Below are 19,721 nucleotides of genomic sequence, written 5' to 3'. Positions count from 1 at the left end.
GGATCCAGCGCCATTATCTCTCCGTTTGTCACTTCTCTTGATTCTTTGATGGATTTTTTTTTTCTTTTTTTTGCGTGTTTGCTTCAATTTATCTGACAAACTGGCGAAAGCGCTCTATAAACGGGCGCCGCCATTCATGGTATTTTGTAGCTGATTTGGCAGTCAAACTTCATCTCTATACGTTTGGTTTTCCGGTTTATCTGGACCAGGTGTCAGGGCGGACATTTTCATTAAATAGTGTTTATCGTACGTTTCAAGAGGCGATTAGAAGGGAAAGAGGGTTATCATACTATGTACTGCTGTAAGACACTCGTTTTACAACAAAATTATTTTTTATAACCCACATTATAGGCATGCAAACATTTCTGACCTGAAGGCCTGTGGATGGATTTTCAAACACTGACCCATTTTGCATACATTAGGGACATTTCAGATACATTTAAGGTTTTTGTGTGTGATACACCTTTTTATATATACTTAAAAACATGGAACCAAACAATTTGATGTCAAATGGACGATCAATTGTTTGTTTATTTTGTTATTAATTTGCATCCATTTATTTTCAGCCTCTTTATTGGTTCACTTTTGTGGGACGTGGAAGGTAGCACAGGGCACGAGGGAGGGGAACACTGTGAAGGAATACCAGTGAAGTTCAGCGCACATGAACACACAAACACACTAACGCATCAGATAACTGCATGTCTTTGGGCTGTGGGGAAAAAAAAACAGACTATAGCTACAGGTAAACTACAGAACACCAGTGGAACACATTGATAGAATACCAGTGAAGTTCAGTGCACACGAACACACGAACACACTAACACATCACATAACTGCATGTCTTTGGGCTGTGGGGAAAAAAAAACAGACTATAGCTACAGGTAAACTACAGAACACCAGTGGAACACCTTGATAGAATACCAGTGAAGTTCAGTGCACACGAACACACAAACACACTAACACATCACATAACTGCATGTCTTTGGGCTGTAGGAAAAAACGAGACTATAGCTACAGGTAAAATACAGAACACCAAGGGAACACCTTGGTGGAATACTAGTGAAGTTCAGTGCACACTAACACATCACATAACTGCATGTCTTTGGGCTGTGGGAAAAAACCAGACTATAGCTACAGGTAAACTACAGGGGGACATATAACCTCTGCACACAGATCACAGCTGGGCTACAAATCCCCAACCATGGAGTCTGACGCAACAATGCTACTGAGTAACCAGAGTTGCCGTATCTTAATATTAGGGAATAAACATCAAACTAATAAGAATTGCTGCCATAATTTAACAAGGGACTGACAGCCATAGGCACAATAATAAGGAAACAAATTAATAACATGACAAAACAGAAGTCGCACAAGTCCCTAATCCCCTAAAGTACACTTGCTTAAGGTAATGTGTTTGCCGAATAAACTAAGAGGCTTATAGCAAGGGCAAGATAGTAACAGACGCCCCCCAGGAGACCTGAAGGAACAGTCAGGTAGTAGCCACCAAATTGAATGATTGTTAGAATTATCTATTTGAGGCAAGATCAATAAGGATAGTTAATTAGTTATTAATCAACAATATCATTGTTATTGGCTGGATTATTATAAGTCAGAGTGTGAGGTAGCCGTGGTGTCTGTATGCTATATTTCGAAAAAGCAAATACCTGTCTGTGAAAGAAACGACGGCAACTGAAAGATAATAATGGCAGGGTAAATGTGGTAAATGGCAGGGTGTATTCCTGTCACGGGGCTCAAGTGAGACCGATACGAACACAGCGGTCTGCGATGCTTAAGGTGATAGGAAATGGACCATGTTAGTGCAGAGAGAGGGCTATTTTTCAGGAGAAAATATGCGGGGGGGGGGGGGGGGTATAATGGCTCTGAACCTATGAAGAGCACTCAGTGTTGGTGATCCACCCGGGGATGCTGGAAGTGGCGACGTCCGTGACAAAGCCAGGCGTGTGGTGCTGCCTGGCAAAAGGCAGAAGATGCCATGATGTCATCATAAACCGTCTGGAGCATTCCGGCGTGAAAAAGTAAGGGATCGCTATAGCGACTCTCCTTTGATGGTGCTGATGCTGTACGCATGCGCATGTAGTCACAGCAACTGGAAGCCACAACTGTGAACTATTTACTAGTGGAAAATGACTCATTTCTTGACTACATGTTCTCCACCCATTCAGCATCCACACCTAGCCATACAGTAGGACAAAATGGTTGTGTCTGACATGTAGATGTATGTGTGGTTGAATCAATGGGCGGAAATACAGTTGACCTATAGAACCACTGTACTTTGGACGCATAACTTTAGTACAGCATTGGATCACTAAAATGGCACAAAATATTGGAAACGCCAAATAGAAAGATCGCTCACAGATATCACGTGAGAGGCTGCCGGAATGCTTGGCGTCCTCCAAACGAGCACCGTACTTATATTTTATCATTTACCAGTCAGTAAACTTTTTGTCTCTCTGAGGCTTTCTCAAAACTCCCAAAACATCCCCCGTTAATTTCTTATACCGGCCAGGCGGTATACCAAAACAGTGGTGGGGAAAATCGCGATGCAGAAGGGTCAGCTAAACGCTGTTGATGAGAGGCAAATAAATCATTCTTTCTCTTTGTTCATTTGGACTTGGTAATGCAATGTCATTTAAAACTGATTAAAATACACAGTTGAGTCTTTAGTGTGATGTGCACCATGCAAATTGTTATGGAACTCGCTCACCTGATTTCTTACTGTTCTTGTGCTGCATTGAAGAATGCACTGAATTTTTGGCACTTTGGCAATGCAGAACAAGTCCCTGAACATTGCAACGTCAATGATATCGAATGAAATAAATGCTGTTGTGAGAGAAGAACATAATTAAAACGAAGTGCTCGTTATTCCTGCAGTACGAAGGAGAGCAGTTCGTGCTCCAGCTCTCCGAACCCGGGGCACTGATCCCCGTAGCTCATTAGAGCCGGGGCCCCCAGGCAGATCAATGGACACCTCCCGGGATGTGGAGGAAACGCATTTCTCTTCGGACCCTCAATGAGGGATTAAAAAATGAAAGGCTCATCGTTTAGGCACCCAGGCACAATCGAGGCAGGATCAATCGCAGAAGAGACACGCATGTGATGTAAATAAACATTTGAATTCCTTATCAGATAAGCGTAAACGTTTTAATTAAATGCATACAGGCATCTTTATATTACCTGTCACAGTTTACCAATCAGAAACCTTGCTTCTGAAGTGAAGGGAATAAAGCGTGCTATATATACACACCCTAGACCTTGTACATTTTAATAGGCAGGAATGCTTTGATCTGTGGCTAGGAAGATACTGAAATCGCGTGGAGAAAAACGTACAAGATTATTCCCTCGTACTGGCCGAGGGCATGTTGCAGAGCTCAGCTCCTCGCGCAGCACGGCATACGATTAGCCTTAGCCTTTAACTCTCCAATTTCCGTAGTCTAGTCCCCTATTAGCCAGACAAGGCGTGAGGAATCATTATAGTTAAAATATATATCCGGGCAAAATAAATACCCTATCGTCTTCTACAGACAAGAGTATTTTTTATGAAGCAACCAATCATACGCTCAAGAAACTTGTGCAAAAATTAAAAGTAAAAAATTCTAGTTTTATAATTAGTGCAAATATACAACTAGATTTTCTTTCATTTACAATTGTCATATTTTTCTTCGTGATGTATATTTTTAAAAGTCAGTTTACAATGAAAAAAGAAAACGATGACTATTTTTACTGCCATCTAGTGGCAACAAAAATGTAATGAACTATGCTAGGGTCGTACATCCATCTTCCAGTTCCACTTATCATGTAAAGGGGCACAAGGTTCTTCATCGCACTAAAGCGTAATTAATTATGGAGATGAAAAATTCACTTCCAACCGCGACCTTGTGCTGGATAACAAGTTACGTAAGATGGATGTATACATCTCTTTCCAGCTGCTATCTACTTAAAAAACAAACATTCTTCCTTCCAGCCATCAATCCATCCATCCATCCATCAATCCATCCATCCATCCATCCATCCATATGTTTATCAACCTCATACCCAATAAAGCTGTGGCTCTGGGTTTCTGGATCAGGATAAGAGATCAGAAGGTGGAGGCATGGATGGATGAATATCCAGTAACAGGGTGATAGGAAGCTCTCAGGAAAGATGGTGTACAGGGCTTGGGTACATGGTGAAAGGGATGCCAGTCCACAATAACGAGCAGAAATACACACACTCACACGTTCATAAGGACAACTTACAGAGTTCTTGGCACTGTGGGAGGAGACCAGAGTTCCCAGACAAAACCGACCTGAACACGGGGAGAAAATGCAAATTCCTCATGCATAGTCATGTGAGCTTCAAAGCGAAGGATGGAAACAGCAGCACAAGACCGTGTGGCACTAGCTGGGACATTCCCCATGAATACAGGACGCTTTTGCTTAAATACCCAGCTTCTCTTTGATGTGACTCTGTTCTGTGGTTGTAGGTTCAGTACGGCTCATTATAAGGACGCCAGCTATCTACGGGGGCCTTGAAGTGAAAACATACCCGGGTGGCGTTTGAGTACAGGTTGGGTTTGATATCCAGCCCTCTGGCCCGCCCCTCGGCTGGCGATAGCACCCTTTCTCATATGCTTGATGAATCTTTTGGCAGTAACAGAGAACTCGCGCAAACACATTAACACATTAAGAGGAAAGGGGAGAGTAACAAGATCAATCCCGTGTAAACATGCATGCAGGCTCCGCAGTGTAAAAAAGAACGAAACGTTTTCCAGCGGAACTATGAAGCAACACTGCCACCTATTGACATAAATAATAACTACCACTGCACGCATTTCTACTGAACGCTTTTCAGGAAGAAGCCCTCCCAAAAAAACGTTTAATTCCAAGGCTTGGTCACCAGTATTATGCCCCCTTTTATGGTTCAGAACTGTGGATAGAGAAATGGGCATCTACTCCTCAACCACAGACGTGAAAAGAAAATGTAAAAAAAAATCACACTTAAGTAGCATCAGGGATGGGTTATTAAATACTCAACTGTTTAAGGACCTTCTAATAATTTGCAAACACAAAATGATGGGAAGGGGGCGGCATGGTGGTGCAGTGGTTAGCACTGTTGCCTTACACCTCTGGGACCCGGGTTCGAATCTCCGCCTGGGTCACATGTGTGTGGAGTTTGCATGTTCTCCCCATGTCGTCGTGGGGTTTCCTCTGGGTACTCCGGTTTCCCCCCACAGTCTAAAAACATGCTGAGTCTAATTGGACTTGCTAAATTGCCCGTAGGAATGCATGTGAGAGTGCATGGTGTGTGAGTGTGCCCTGCGATGGGCTGGCCCCCCATCCTGGGTTGTTCCCAGCCTCGTGCCCATTGCTTCCGGGATAGGCTCCGGACCTCCCGCGACCCAGTAGGATAAGCGGTTTGGAAAATGGATGGATGGATGGAAAATGATGGGAGTCATGTTCACCAAGTTCTCAGTTTGAATACTTTATTTAACATTCAAGTCTGAAAATAGCTGCTGCTCCAGCACATCAACAATATTTTTCATTTACTTATTCAGAAGAGGCCATCTTTCATAAATTCAAGTACATATGTACGCTTAAACCACAGCCAGCTTGGTGGAAGTGCAAAATGCAAAGGCCTTGGTTGGCATGGGAACATGTGATAGCATAACCCTTTTTTTGTACACATTCACTGCCACTCTCCTATAACCCAGCTTGGGTTAGTAAAGTGTCTGTTAAGAACAAGTAAAAAAAATAATCAGTAAACAATATCAGAACCATCTTAGGCTCAGGAGTGGCATGGTGGTGCAGTGGTTAGCACTGTTGCCTCACACCTCTGGGACCCGGGTTGGAGTCTCCGCCTGGGTCACATGTGTGTGGAGTTTGCATGTTCTCCCCATGTCGCCGTGGGGTTTCCTCCGGGTACTTCGGTTTCCCCCCACAGTCCAAAGACATGCTGAGGCTAATTGGAGTTACTAAATTGCCCATAGGTTTGCATGCGTGAGTGAATGGTGTGTGAGTGTGCCCTGCGATGGGCTGGCCCCCCATCCTGGGTTGTTCCCTGCCTCGTGCCCATTGCTTCCCGGATAGGCTCCGGATTCCCCGGGACCCAGTAGGATAAGTGGTTTGGAAAATGGATGGATGGATCTTAGGCTCAATTATCCTTTAGAGTGGGAGGCTGTCCCAGGAAGCACAGGGCACAAGGCAGGGAACACCCTGCAGTGGGTGCCAGTCCATCACAGGCCATAGGGCTGGGGAGAACCAGTCCATCACAGGCCATAGGGCAGGGGAGAACCAGTCCATCACAGGCCATAGGGCAGGGGAGAACCAGTCCATCACAGGCCATAGGGCAGGGGAGAACCAGTCCGTCACAGGCCATAGGGCTGGGGAGCCAGTCCATCACAGGCCATAGGGCAGGGGAGAACCAGTCCATCACAGGCCATAGGGCTGGGGAGAACCAGTCCATCACAGGCCATAGGGCAGGGGAGAACCAGTCCATCACAAGCCATAGGGCAGGGGAGAACCAGTCCATCACAGGCCATAGGGCAGGGGAGAACCAGTCCATCACAGGCCATAGGGCTGGGGAGCCAGTCCATCACAGGCCATAGGGCAGGGGAGAACCAGTCCATCACAGGCCATAGGGCTGGGGAGAACCAGTCCATCACAGGCCATAGGGCAGGGGAGAACCAGTCCATCACAGGCCATAGGGCAGGGGAGAACCAGTCCATCACAGGCCATAGGGCTGGGGAGCCAGTCCATCACAGGCCATAGGGCAGGGGAGAACCAGTCCATCACAGGCCATAGGGCTGGGGAGAACCAGTCCATCACAGGCCATAGGGCACAGGTGACCTTGCAGGGGGAACCAGTCCATCACAGGTCATAGGGCTGGGGAGCCAGTCCATCACAGGCCATAGGGCTGGGGAGAACCAGTCCATCACAGGCCATAGGGCTGGGGAGAACCAGTCCATCACAGGCCATAGGGCAGGGGAGAACCAGTCCATCACAGGCCATAGGGCAGGGGAGAACCAGTCCATCACAGGCCATAGGGCAGGGGAGAACCAGTCCATCACAGGCCATAGGGCAGGGGAGAACCAGTCCATCACAGGCCATAGGGCTGGGGAGCCAGTCCATCACAGGCCATAGGGCAGGGGAGAACCAGTCCATCACAGGCCATAGGGCTGGGGAGAACCAGTCCATCACAGGCCATAGGGCAGGGGAGAACCAGTCCATCACAGGCCATAGGGCTGGGGAGAACCAGTCCATCACAGGCCATAGGGCAGGGGAGAACCAGTCCATCACAGGCCATAGGGCAGGGGAGAACCAGTCCATCACAGGCCATAGGGCAGGGGAGAACCAGTCCATCACAGGCCATAGGGCTGGGGAGCCAGTCCATCACAGGCCATAGGGCAGGGGAGAACCAGTCCATCACAGGCCATAGGGCTGGGGAGAACCAGTCCATCACAGGCCATAGGGCAGGGGAGAACCAGTCCATCACAGGCCATAGGGCAGGGGAGAACCAGTCCATCACAGGCCATAGGGCTGGGGAGCCAGTCCATCACAGGCCATAGGGCAGGGGAGAACCAGTCCATCACAGGCCATAGGGCTGGGGAGAACCAGTCCATCACAGGCCATAGGGCACAGGTGACCTTGCAGGGGGAACCAGTCCATCACAGGTCATAGGGCTGGGGAGCCAGTCCATCACAGGCCATAGGGCTGGGGAGAACCAGTCCATCACAGGCCATAGGGCTGGGGAGAACCAGTCCATCACAGGCCATAGGGCAGGGGAGAACCAGTCCATCACAGGCCATAGGGCAGGGGAGAACCAGTCCATCACAGGCCATAGGGCAGGGGAGAACCAGTCCGTCACAGGCCATAGGGCTGGGGAGCCAGTCCGTCACAGGCCATAGGGCAGGGGAGAACCAGTCCATCACAGGCCATAGGGCTGGGGAGAACCAGTCCATCACAGGCCATAGGGCAGGGGAGAACCAGTCCATCACAAGCCATAGGGCAGGGGAGAACCAGTCCATCACAGGCCATAGGGCAGGGGAGAACCAGTCCATCACAGGCCATAGGGCTGGGGAGCCAGTCCATCGCAGGCCATAGGGCAGGGGAGAACCAGTCCATCACAGGCCATAGGGCTGGGGAGAACCAGTCCATCACAGGCCATAGGGCACAGGTGACCTTGCAGGGGGAACCAGTCCATCACAGGTCATAGGGCTGGGGAGCCAGTCCATCACAGGCCATAGGGCTGGGGAGAACCAGTCCATCACAGGCCATAGGGCTGGGGAGAACCAGTCCATCACAGGCCATAGGGCAGGGGAGAACCAGTCCATCACAGGCCATAGGGCAGGGGAGAACCAGTCCATCACAGGCCATAGGGCAGGGGAGAACCAGTCCATCACAGGCCATAGGGCAGGGGAGAACCAGTCCATCACAGGCCATAGGGCTGGGGAGCCAGTCCATCACAGGCCATAGGGCAGGGGAGAACCAGTCCATCACAGGCCATAGGGCTGGGGAGAACCAGTCCATCACAGGCCATAGGGCAGGGGAGAACCAGTCCATCACAGGCCATAGGGCAGGGGAGAACCAGTCCATCACAGGCCATAGGGCAGGGGAGAACCAGTCCATCACAGGCCATAGGGCTGGGGAGCCAGTCTATCACAGGCCATAGGGCAGGGGAGAACCAGTCCATCACAGGCCATAGGGCTGGGGAGCCAGTCCATCACAGGCCATAGGGCAGGGGAGAACCAGTCCATCACAGGCCATAGGGCTGGGGAGAACCAGTCCATCACAGGCCATAGGGCAGGGGAGAACCAGTCCATCACAGGCCATAGGGCAGGGGAGAACCAGTCCATCACAGGCCATAGGGCTGGGGAGCCAGTCTATCACAGGCCATAGGGCAGGGGAGAACCAGTCCATCACAGGCCATAGGGCTGGGGAGAACCAGTCCATCACAGGCCATAGGGCACAGGTGACCTTGCAGGGGGAACCAGTCCATCACAGGTCATAGGGCTGGGGAGCCAGTCCATCACAGGCCATAGGGCTGGGGAGAACCAGTCCATCACAGGCCATAGGGCTGGGGAGAACCAGTCCATCACAGGCCATAGGGCAGGGGAGAACCAGTCCATCACAGGCCATAGGGCAGGGGAGAACCAGTCCATCACAGGCCATAGGGCAGGGGAGAACCAGTCCATCACAGGCCATAGGGCTGGGGAGCCAGTCCATCACAGGCCATAGGGCAGGGGAGAACCAGTCCATCACAGGCCATAGGGCTGGGGAGAACCAGTCCATCACAGGCCATAGGGCAGGGGAGAACCAGTCCATCACAGGCCATAGGGCAGGGGAGAACCAGTCCATCACAGGCCATAGGGCAGGGGAGAACCAGTCCATCACAGGCCATAGGGCAGGGGAGAACCAGTCCATCACAGGCCATAGGGCTGGGGAGAACCAGTCCATCACAGGCCATAGGGCAGGGGAGAACCAGTCCATCACAGGCCATAGGGCTGGGGAGCCAGTCCATCACAGGCCATAGGGCAGGGGAGAACCAGTCCATCACAGGCCATAGGGCTGGGGAGAACCAGTCCATCACAGGCCATAGGGCTGGGGAGAACCAGTCCATCACAGGCCATAGGGCACAGGTGACCTTGCAGGGGGAACCAGTCCATCACAGGTCATAGGGCTGGGGAGAACCAGTCCATCACAGGCCATAGGGCAGGGGAGAACCAGTCCATCACAGGCCATAGGGCAGGGGAGAACCAGTCCATCACAGGCCATAGGGCAGGGGAGAACCAGTCCATCACAGGCCATAGGGCTGGGGAGAACCAGTCCATCACAGGCCATAGGGCTGGGGAGAACCAGTCCATCACAGGCCATAGGGCAGGGGAGAACCAGTCCATCACAGGCCATAGGGCAGGGGAGAACCAGTCCATCACAGGCCATAGGGCAGGGGAGAACCAGTCCATCACAGGCCATAGGGCAGGGGAGAACCAGTCCATCACAGGCCATAGGGCTGGGGAGCCAGTCCATCACAGGCCATAGGGCTGGGGAGAACCAGTCCATCACAGGCCATAGGGCTGGGGAGCCAGTCCATCACAGGCCATAGGGCAGGGGAGAACCAGTCCATCACAGGCCATAGGGCTGGGGAGAACCAGTCCATCACAGGCCATAGGGCACAGGTGACCTTGCAGGGGGAACCAGTCCATCACAGGTCATAGGGCTGGGGAGCCAGTCCATCACAGGCCATAGGGCTGGGGAGAACCAGTCCATCACAGGCCATAGGGCAGGGGAGAACCAGTCCATCACAGGCCATAGGGCTGGGGAGCCAGTCCATCACAGGCCATAGGGCAGGGGAGAACCAGTCCATCACAGGCCATAGGGCTAGGGAGAACCAGTCCATCACAGGCCATAGGGCACAGGTGACCTTGCAGGGGGAACCAGTCCATCACAGGTCATAGGGCTGGGGAGCCAGTCCATCACAGGCCATAGGGCTGGGGAGCCAGTCCATCACAGGCCATAGGGCACAGGCGACCTTGCAGGGGGAACCAGTCCATCACAGGCCATAGGGCTGGGGAGCCAGTCCATCACAGGCCATAGGGCACAGGTGACCTTGCAGGGGGAACCAGTCCATCACAGGCCATAGGGCTGGGGAGCCAGTCCATCACAGGCCATAGGGCACAGGTGACCTTGCAGGGGGAACCAGTCCATCACAGGCCATAGGGCTGGGGAGCCAGTCCATCACAGGCCATAGGGCACAGGTGACCTTGCAGGGGGAACCAGTCCATCACAGGCCATAGGGCACAGGTGACCTTGCAGGGGGAACCAGTCCATCACAGGTCATAAGGCTGGGGAGCCAGTCCATCACAGGCCATAGGGCTGGGGAGAACCAGTCCATCACAGGCCATAGGACAGGGGAGAACCAGTCCATCACAGGCCATAGGGCAGGGGAGAACCAGTCCATCACAGGCCATAGGGCAGGGGAGAACTTGTAAGGGGAGCCAGTCCATCACAGGCCATAGGGCAGGGGAGAACCAGTCCATCACAGGCCATAGGGCTGTGGAGAACCAGTCCATCACAGGCCATAGGGCAGGGGAGAACCAGTCCATCACAGGCCATAGGGCAGGGGAGAACTTGTAAGGGGAGCCAGTCCATCACAGGCCATAGGGCAGGGGAGAACCAGTCCATTACAGGCCATAGGGCAGGGGAGAACCAGTCCATCACAGGCCATAGGGCAGGGGAGAACCAGTCCATCACAGGCCATAGGGCAGGGGAGAACTTGTAGGGGGAGCCAGTCCATCACAGGCCATAGGGCAGGGGAGAACCAGTCCATCACAGGCCATAGGGCAGGGGAGAACCAGTCCATCACAGGCCATAGGGCAGGGGAGAACTTGTAGGGGGAGCCAGTCCATCACAGGCCATAGGGCACAGGTGACCTTGCAGGGGGAACCAGTCCATCACAGGCCATAGGGCAGGGGAGAACCAGTCCATCACAGGCCATAGGGCTGGGGAGAACCAGTCCATCACAGGCCATAGGGCTGGGGAGCCAGTCCATCACAGGCCATAGGGCAGGGGAGAACCAGTCCATCACAGGCCATACGGCTGGGGAGAACCAGTCCATCACAGGCCATAGGGCAGGGGAGAACCAGTCCATCACAGGCCATAGGGCAGGGAAGAACTTGCAGGGGGAGCCAGTCCATCACAGGCCATAGGGCAGGGGAGAACCAGTCCATCACAGGCCATAGGGCAGGGGAGAACCAGTCCATCACAGGCCATAGGGCTGGGGAGAACCAGTCCATCACAGGCCATAGGGCAGGGGAGAACTTGTAGGGGGAGCCAGTCCATCACAGGCCATAGGGCAGGGGAGAACCAGTCCATCACAGGCCATAGGGCAGGGGAGAACCAGTCCATCACAGGCCATAGGGCTGGGGAGCCAGTCCATCACAGGCCATAGGGCAGGGGAGAACCAGTCCATCACAGGCCATAGGGCTGGGGAGAACCAGTCCATCACAGGCCATAGGGCACAGGTGACCTTGCAGGGGGAACCAGTCCATCACAGGTCATAGGGCTGGGGAGCCAGTCCATCACAGGCCATAGGGCTGGGGAGAACCAGTCCATCACAGGCCATAGGGCTGGGGAGAACCAGTCCATCACAGGCCATAGGGCACAGGTGACCTTGCAGGGGGAACCAGTCCATCACAGGCCATAGGGCAGGGGAGAACCAGTCCATCACAGGCCATAGGGCTGGGGAGAACCAGTCCATCACAGGCCATAGGGCAGGGGAGAACCAGTACATCACAGGCCATAGGGCAGGGGAGAACCAGTCCATCACAGGCCATAGGGCAGGGGAGAACTTGTAGGGGGAGCCAGTCCATCACAGGCCATAGGGCAGGGGAGAACCAGTCCATCACAGGCCATAGGGCTGGGGAGAACCAGTCCATCACAGGCCATAGGGCAGGGGAGAACCAGTACATCACAGGCCATAGGGCAGGGGAGAACCAGTCCATCACAGGCCATAGGGCAGGGGAGAACTTGTAGGGGGAGCCAGTCCATCACAGGCCATAGGGCAGGGGAGAACCAGTCCATCACAGGCCATAGGGCTGGGGAGAACCAGTCCATCACAGGCCATAGGGCAGGGGAGAACCAGTCCATCACAGGCCATAGGGCAGGGGAGAACCAGTCCATCATAGGGCAGGGGAGAACCAGTCCATCATAGGGCAGGGGAGAACCAGTTCATCACAGGCCATAGGGCAGGGGACTTTGGTGTGTATGTTGATGCTTCCATGTCCCATTCTCGCCAGTGTGGGGAAGCAATAAAAAAGGCCAATAGGATGTTGGGGTATATCTCCAGGTGTGTGGAGTTTAAGTCAAGAGAGGTAATGCTAAGATTATACAATTCCTTGGTGAGACCTCACCTTGAATATTGTGTGCAGGTTTGGTCACCATATCTTAAAAAGGACATTGTGGCCTTAGAAAAGGTGCAGCGTAGGGCCACAAAAATGATTCCTGGTCTAAGAGGAATGTCATACGAGGAACGGTTACTTGAGCTAAATCTGTTCAGTCTCAAGCAAAGGAGACTGAGGGGGGACATGATCCAGGTATATAAGATTCTAACAGGTTTGGATGCTGTTCAACCAAATAGTTACTTCAGCATTAGTTTAAATACACAAACTCGTGACCATAGGTGGAAATTAGCGGGAGAACATTTCAAGCTGGATTTAAGGAAGCACTTCTTTACACAGCATGTAGTCAGAGTATGGAATAGCCTTCCTGATAATGTAGTGCAAGCTGAATCCTTGGGTTCCTTTAAATCAGAGCTAGATAAGATTTTAACGACTCTGAGCTATTAGTTTAGTTCTCCCCAAGCGAGCTTGATGGGCCGAATGGCCTCCTCTCGTTTGTATAGTTCTTATGTTCTTAATTATGTTTAGCGATAATTTGAACTACTCCCAGAGTTATGTAGTGATATTAAAGGAAGTAACATCTGTTATAACAAATTGAAACGTTTTATAAAGCAAAAAGGTAATTTCATTAAAATAATAATAAAGAAACTATGTGTTTTAAAGTATTGGCGTTGATGCATTTTCAGCGCCGACTTCATCGACTACGCTGACTAATCGTGGTAGCCAGTGATGTCCAGTGATGGACAAAATCACACTTCATGAACTATTTGCTGAATATTTTGACCTCATTAGAAGGTACCCTTGGGTTGTTTTGGCACATGCTTTGTGCCCTTTTTTGAACAGAGAGCGCCATCTAGTGCTGCCAAAAAAAACAGCAAATGGTTCATGTCATTTTGTCCATTAATATCTAAATAAAAAAGGCGAGTGTCAGTGTTACATTCACAATACACATTCAGCACAATTGCTACAGTGTAAATGATGACAGAATTGCAGATAATATAATTACTGGACTGCTTAGTAGAAACCCTCATTCATAAGAAGTAATACTGTTTAATATTTCATGTTTCATGCATTTATATGACTGGTTATTTACTGAAGCAGTGGAGGTGAACTGATGGGGTTGAATGTACGATATCAAGGCCCCTTCCTGCCAATGGAGCGTCTCAGTCCAGAATGCTGCCTGCATCCTTCCTGCCTGCCGACACTGGGGGCTCCAGCTGCCAGGTGTCTCCATGGTAGCAGAGCAGGTAAGAAAGCAGCCTCACCCAGGTGGGAACTCCGCTGTGCAAGAGGGACCGAAACGTGATGGCGGGGAAGCTGAGGGGGCACTCCTGATGAGCCTGGCAGAGGGCGCCCTGTTGGGGGGTTTCCCTGCCCAGGAACACACATGGCCAATCAGCAGCACATTAAAATATAACTGGCATTAGTGTTTTTTTTTTTTTTTACTCGCTTCAAGTAACTAATACGTTAATTGAAGGGCAAATTTCCAAAAGTCACCCAGTCTACGGGAAATGTCATCAAGAAAACTTCTGTGTATTTAGAGAATTTCTCAAATGTTCATTTTTGGAATACAAGTGAGCTTTGGTTTCCACCATTGTATATGATGACAAAGCCTGACATAGAATAAGGTCAGCATTGTACTATAGACGATCAGGGTTAAAATGAGATCCAGCTCAACTGGGGCTGAAAAACGGAGTGATTTCCCTAAGCTGGATTAAAGCCAACATTTATTCTAGGACTTTCCATGAGCAGCAGTTCTATACCTCCGCCATATTGTCCTTGCGGAGATCTCTGAGGGAGCCGTGAGGATGGAGATGTTACATGGGCCGCTGCAGAGCCATCCCTCCTCGCCTGCAGAGGCTTGTACTGTTAACAAAACCACCACCCATCTAAAGGACACGTGCAGTTACTGGGGGGCTGCTGTCCAGCAAACACAGCAGAAGGAACTATGTAAGGAAGGAGGTCATTTATACTGAATCTTTCACTGACTAATGTGCCTCACCGAAAGAAAACAGAGATGTTGGAACATCAGTAAAAGGCCTGCCTCTACGAAAACGTTCTCAGAAACTATCTAAAAGATCTCACACTGCTGGCTAATCTAATGTCCATGGCCAGACTGTTTCTGAGCATTGGGGCAACCTGGGGCGTAACAGGAAGGTCCTTCTCAGAAGACCTGAGTATCATGTTTGTTGAGTATGGGGTCAAAAGGTCATGGATATAAGCGGACGCATGACTGTTAAGAGCCTTTTAAGTAAATAATAATAGAAATGGTCAAAATGACGCCTCATGAACCATTTGCTGTATTTTTGACTGCACTAGATGGCGCTCTTGGTTAATTTTGGAGGCTTTCTGCCTTTTTGTTCATTTTTAACGAAGAGCTCCACCTAGTGGTATCCAAAAATACAGCAAATGGTTCATTCATTCAAGCTTAACTTTGTTCACCGTTCAATAATAATGGTAATAATAGTAATAATAATCACCATCATCATCATCTTTATTTATATAGTGCTTTGCCTTCACTGAATGCAGATCAAAGTGCTTTAGATATGAGATTAAAATAAAACCAAAGACAGAGAAGCAGCTAACGTACAGCTCAATGAAATTACAGCAAAACGGAATAAAGCTAAGTAATGTAAATAAACGAGAGTGAATAAACGCTAAATAAAGAAAGTATTAAAAATATAAACCATATAAAAATATAAAGGAATAAAGGGGTTAAAGTTATAAAATTATAAGCTACTGTAGAATAGCAACCCTAAACAAAAGAATCTGAAAATCTATCCTGTATTTTACTGGGAGGCGGCGTGGAGAAGCTCAGACAGGGAGGGTGATGTTCTACTGCTGCTTCTGCTCTGTAATCTAGCTGCAGCATTTTCTTTGGTTTCTTTAGTGCTGAAAGTAAGAGGCAGGTGAAGAGAGAATCGCAATAATCAAAGCGAGATCAAATGAAAAGGTGAAAGCGGCGGCGATTCCCCAGAGACCTGGCCGGAAGCTCCGCCCTCCTGTCCCCGGCAACCTTTCCCTTGTTGTGGATGCGGGCAGCCTGCTCTTTGCAGAAGGCGACGTGCCGATCGGCGGCGCTCTCGCCAAACCTCCGCTGGCAGTAAGGACGCTGGATGGAGTCTGGAATGTGAGGTGAAGCATCATGAATCTCTGCGCTGTCATGAACTCCATTATCTATATCAGCGTTTCCCAGTCCCGTCCTTGGGAACCCGTAGACAGTCCACGATTTTGCATGGGAGCTGGGAGAGAGCAAAAGCATAAGATCGATCATGGAACCCTGAGGTCCGGACGGGGAAACGCTGATCTATATTCTTTTCTACATGATTTTTGATTAGTGACAAATGGGCCGGATGGTCCAGAGTTTTCACCTGGGTCATAGGAGGGTGGGGGTGGGGGCAGGTGGGCCCCCCCCTTCTTTCATGGCTTGGGTCGCGCCTTTGGCGGCTCCGAGGGTAGCGAGGAACTCTTCATGTTCGACGGCTTTTTTGGGTGGTTCAGGCTATTTTTTTCCCCAGGATTTCACAGATTCATGGGAGCAGAATCTGGGTTGCAGCACCAAGGAGCGTAAGAACATCTAAAAAAAAAACAGCAGGCTACAGAATTTTAAGCAAAAACTTTCCCCCTTGAGTTCTACTGCAACTCTTACAAGTGGAATAAATTCACTCTTAGTGGAGAAACATTTAAACTTTGGATAAGGGCTTTTATTAAAAGTGAAAAATATATTTTCCAAGTAATACTTAACGATATAAATATTTCTGTGTTTAACCTTGGTTTGTTTTTTTTCTGGTAAAACATGGAAACATGATTGTATTTTACAGTTTGAACGAAAGGTTGTTAATGAATACAGAAAATTAATAATATATAATATATAACATATGGTGTGAGACCTATTACCTCTGTGTAAATGCTTTCATGAGAAAGTGGTGCGGAACACTCACCTTTGCTTTCAAAGGCTTCAGGGTGGGAATATCGGTTCCTTCCGCCCGCTGTCTACTGGAGTCGAACGTCTTCCGTTTTTTTGTTGCATTCTTTTGGCAGAAGGGGACATGCTTCTTCTACAAATGGGACACAGTTTTATTGTTAGTGAAGAATGACTGTCAGGAAACTCAGTAAACAGAGGTATAGCAAGAAATGCTGCCCCCCCCCCATCAAAATGTCATCTTGGGCCTTCTGCTAGGATTGGCACTTTCAGTCCATAGAAGTGCGCGTGCCACAGTAGACAGAATTTGCCGAGGAGGGGGTCTCCCTCTATAGGGGAGACAGGCCCCTTGCAGAACTTGCCAGTATATATGCCAATATAATATACCTTGCAACTGGTGTACACTGAGCCACATGCGGAAAATGCAGGCATTGCAGTCCACTTATGCTGCATGTTGTGGACAGTGGAAGGAAACCGGAGGAACCACAGAAAAAGCCATGCAGACATGGTGAATATGAGTGTGTGAGTGTGGCTGTGTGAGTGTGTGTGTGTGTGGCTGTGTGTGTGTGGCTGTGTGAGTGTGTGAGTGTGTGTGGCTGTGTGAGTGTGTGAGTGTGTGTGGCTGTGTGAGTGTGTGAGTGTGTGTGGCTGTGTGAGTGTGTGTGGCTGTGTGAGTGTCTGTTTGTGTGTGTGGCTGTTTGTGTGGCTGTGTGTGTGTTTGTGTGTGGCTGTGTGAGTGTGTGTGGCTGTGTGAGTGTGTGTGGCTGTGCGAGTGTGTGTCTGTGAGTTTGGCTGTGTGAATGTGGCTGTGTGAGTGTGTGGCTGTGTGAATGTGGCTGTGTGTGTTTGTGTGACTGTGTGAATGCTGCTGTGTGTGTGTGTGTGTGTGAATGTGTGTGGCTGTGTGAGTTTGGCTGTGTGAGTGTGTGGCTGTGCGAGTGTGTGTCTGTGAGTTTGGCTGTGTGAATGTGGCTTTGTGAGTGTGTGGCTGTGTCTGTGAGTGTGGCTGTGGCCGTGTGAGTGTGGCTGTGTGTGTGTGTGACTGTGTGAATGCGGTTGTGTGTGTGTGTGAATGTGTGTGGCTGTGTGAGTGTGTGGCTGTGTGTGTGTCCGTGTGAGTGTGGCTGTGTGTGTGTGTGGCTGTGTGAGTGTCTGTGTGTGTGTGTGTCTGTGAGTGTGGCTGTGTGAATGTGGCTGTGTGAGTGTGTGGCTGTGACTGTGAGTGTGGCTGTGTGAATGTGGCTGTGTGAGTGTGTCTGTGAGTGAGACTGTGTGAATGTGGCTGTGGCCGTGTGGCTGTGTGAGTGTGACTGTGTGAGTTTGGCTGTGTGTTTGTGTGTGGCTGTGTGAGTGTGTGTGGCTGTGTGAGTGTGTGTGGCTGTGTGAGTGTGTGAATGCGTGTGGCTGTGTGATTGTGGCTGTGTGTGATTGTGTGAATGTGTGTGGCTGTGTGATAGTGTGAATGTGTGTGGCTGTGTGATTGTGGCTGTGTGTGATTGTGGCTGTATGGGTGTGTGTGAATGTGGCTGTGTATGATTGTGGCTGTGTGAGTGAGTGGCTGTATGGGTGTGTGTGAATGTGGCTGTGTATGATTGTGGCTGTGTGAGTGTGGCTGTGTGAGTGAGTGGCTGTGTTAGTGAGTGGCTGTGTTAGTGAGTGGCTGTGTTAGTGAGTGGCTGTGTTAGTGAGTGTGTACCCCCTGCAGTGTGTTGGTTCCCGCTTGCGCCCGTTGTTCCCGGGATAGGCTCCAGGCCCCCTGCGACCCCAGTGGGGAATAAGCGGTTACGATAATGGATGGATGGATGGATGGATGGATGGATGGATGGATAATGGATGGTTTTATGTACCATATTATGTAGTAAAATGATGTTGCTAAGTGCGGGGGCTAACTTTCGTTTTAGCCAAGATTATTTTCACATACAGGGGTTTCCCGTATATCGCCAACTCGGCCATATGCTCTGTGGTGAACGTCTTTTCCATGCTGTCATCCTTGCAGCCCGTTTTCTTTATAACCTGTATTTTCTTAACCCAATAAAAATCCCACAGCCATTACAGCTCAGTCTTGAGATGTGTGAATGCCTTATGACACCCTAAGGTTGGTGGAAGTTTAGACGTGGACGCACCTACACTCACCCGTAGAAAGCCTTTCTTAACACACCTGTGGCCTATACTAGGAAGCGGGGTTAATGGCTTATGGGGGTAACTTGTCAGATTTAAGGTACCACAGTTAAAATGGACTTTATACTCATTCACTTACATTTTGCCCAGACTACCTTAAATCCGACAGTAACCCCGCTTCGTAGTACAGGCCACAGTTGAAGCTGCACTACAATACTGACAGACGATCGCATTGTCATTCACTTTTAATGTGAAGTGCTTACAGGCTTTCGCCCTTTATTTAGATCCTCATCCTTTATGAGCGGCCTTCCTTCCGCCATATTTCAGAGTAATCAATTAGGATGTTTATATATTCGATATTTCTAAATAATCGAGTTTAATCGAGTAATCATGACTGTTCTGGTAAGACCACTACGATAGCTTATGGAAAAGAAGTTACTTTACATAACAGTAATATGTTATTCTGCTGTTTTACCCATAACATCTAAATAACACTGGTTCGTTCTTATTAATATGCCGTTTGCAAATATTTTGATAATGCATGCCAGTATTTTTGTAATTTATTGTTTGTCTGTGTTATCCCACATATGCATTAACTCTTTTTCGTCATTCCAAAAGAGACTTCTTCACTACAACACGACACACCCGCTGCGGCAAACGCAAAGTCACCGTTTATTGCGAATGAGATACAATGTCGCTCAAACTGAGCATTGATTTCAGGCTCAGTCGCACTAAGAAACTGAGAGATGTGACTATGGTCAGGAAAAAAGCGGCCCACTCACCAGGACT

This window comes from Brienomyrus brachyistius, unplaced genomic scaffold (assembly GCF_023856365.1).
Source record: "Brienomyrus brachyistius isolate T26 unplaced genomic scaffold, BBRACH_0.4 scaffold79, whole genome shotgun sequence".
Classification (NCBI taxonomy): domain Eukaryota; kingdom Metazoa; phylum Chordata; class Actinopteri; order Osteoglossiformes; family Mormyridae; genus Brienomyrus; species Brienomyrus brachyistius.
The sequence above is the reverse complement of the archived record's forward strand: the minus strand, read 5'-3'. Positions refer to the sequence as shown.